The sequence below is a fragment of the Triticum aestivum genome, chromosome 7B (genome assembly GCF_018294505.1).
Source record: "Triticum aestivum cultivar Chinese Spring chromosome 7B, IWGSC CS RefSeq v2.1, whole genome shotgun sequence".
Lineage (NCBI taxonomy): Eukaryota > Viridiplantae > Streptophyta > Magnoliopsida > Poales > Poaceae > Triticum > Triticum aestivum.
Genome location: NC_057813.1, coordinates 65,873,480 through 65,875,849, shown reverse-complemented (window position 1 = coordinate 65,875,849; position 2,370 = coordinate 65,873,480).

The following is a 2,370-nucleotide window of genomic DNA, read 5'->3' as shown; positions in this document are numbered from 1 at the left end:
CACCACCATCCCCCCTCCCCTTACCCGCCCCCACCTGCTCTCTCTACCTAACCAGATCGAGCCGGCCAGGTGGTAGCGGCCATGGACCTCCCCAACACGTAGCTATGCTCGCCTACACGGTGCCGCGTGACCCGGACACCTCCGCCTCCTCCTCCCCGCGCCGCCGGGGCGCCCCACCGACGACGGTGGAGTACGGCTCCCTGGGCGAGCTGGACGTGGGGCCAATCGACGTGTTGGCGCAGATCCTACGCCTGCTGGGCCCCGCCAACGCCGCGTGCTTTGCAGCCGTTTGCCGCACCTGGCACATCCTTGCCTCCGACAACGTGCTCTGGGCCTTCTTCCTCAGCCTCGGCCCCAACCCCTGGGACCTCGTCGTCTTTGCCGAGACCCACCTTGCCGCCGGCTCCGCCGAGCCTCAGCAGGTTGCCCTTGCCCCCCTCCTCCTCCTCCTGGCTTCTCACACGGCCTGAGCCTTTCCGTTTTGGTGTCTTCGCTTCGTTCGCCTCCTAACTAACAACGCTGTGCCATGCCACTGCCTACGCAGCATCTACTTCGGCACCGTTTGCGTCTCGCCGCAAGTCTCCTTCAAGCGCATCTACGGACAGTGAGCGCTCGTCCCAGGCTCTTTCATAGTCGATGGTAAGTAGTAGCAGCTAGCATCTCCCTTTCATGTGCTTAATCATCTACTGGTTTGCAAGTGATTGTATAAGTATATATGCATTGATTGCTTCATTAAGGGATTGTACAACCAACAAATTCCCCCATTTGGACAACGCTAATGATCTTACCTTCAGTCACTACACATTTTTAACTCAAGCGGCCATTCATCCGGACTCTGGGTTCCACTGTTAACGGTAACAGAACATAACATGGTTCAAGCATCCTGATGCAATTGAAGGCAAACACTTCAAGAGAGAATGCACCTGTGCTCGCGGGATTGCCTCCATTCGACAGGCGTCAGTGCCCCCTGTATTCCTGTTGTGTTTTAGGGTGGATAACAGCAATATTAGTACCATTTTGGCATCTTGCTTTGATCCGTTAGGCTCCCATGTTTGTGTGATTTGGTCCTGCTTTGAATATATACACTACACACTCATTTTGGAAGATCGTTTCAAGTGACAAACGAGTGCATTTTTTTTACAATGCACCAAAGTTTATTGTTTCTGTGGTGAAAGTAATGTAAATGATGTTACACAGTTATGAATAAAAATGCAAATAGCTTGTGAATGTCAATCTCATGTGAGTCAGTCAATGAACTTACAATATCAGTCTCTTAGAGTTGTTGTTTTGGCAACCTAATACTATTGTAAAAGCAACCAATTCATGATAAGACTTGTGATGCTGATGCATATAGCTACGTTTAGTACCTATTAACAGTGTTGATTGTTTGGCAAGCAATCTGTCTATTGAGCTACGCCAGCTATTGATGGCTTTTTTAGTCGCTACAACATCCCAGCTATGCCAGCTTACTTCCCTGAGTAGTTAATCACTTCTTGGTCCTCAACATGGACATGTTTTGGTTGGTTGTGTTCAGTAACTTTTCACGAACATGAGTGTGTCATGTAACAATTAACATGTTTATAAGTTACCAAATTTCTGTAGTTCATTAGTTAGGAAGTTCTAGTACAAATCATGCTATCACACACATATTAGACATCACTAGAGCCTAGATGATCCTATCTTTGCAGAATGTATTGATCAATTGATGTGTGCTTGGTTTTTGTTGGTTAGTGTTTTTATTTAGGAAAAAAATTCCGGGCCATGTAATGGATATTTTTGTAACTTGTCAGTCCAAAATGCATTACTAGCTTTTTTGGGGATAGGGTTTGTTTATTAGTTGTTGATAGTCCAGTAAACTGCAATTATTCTTAGATCAACTTTTAAGCATCTGTACAGTTAACCATATTGTCAGGACCCCGACTCGATGTCACATCGATCTAGCCGGTAACACCTCATATCACTTTGCGGCCTCACGCACGGTATCCCCACGGGTGTCGCCTTACCTTTGCCCGGGACCGTTTGCGCCTTTTGGCTCATGTATATGATAGTGTCGCTAGCATCCATATGATAAGGAGCCCGGGCTGACATGACTAGTCGTAAACCCAAAGTGGCACAGACTTACAGGGACAGGCATTCATGACCCAGCTTCGAACGTGTCGGTCATCAGCAAGTGGGTCCGGGCTGTAGCACTGGGCTAGCAGGACTCCGGTAAACCGGGCTGTAGCGGGCTAACAGGACTCCGGTACTCAAAGCGTGACATTTCCCCGAAGGGACAGACACAGGAACGAAGAAGGACACATGCCGGCCAGCCTAAGTGTTCCGGAGCAGTAGCAAGCTACCATGGCTCAGTGGAAACACTAGGAGACATTT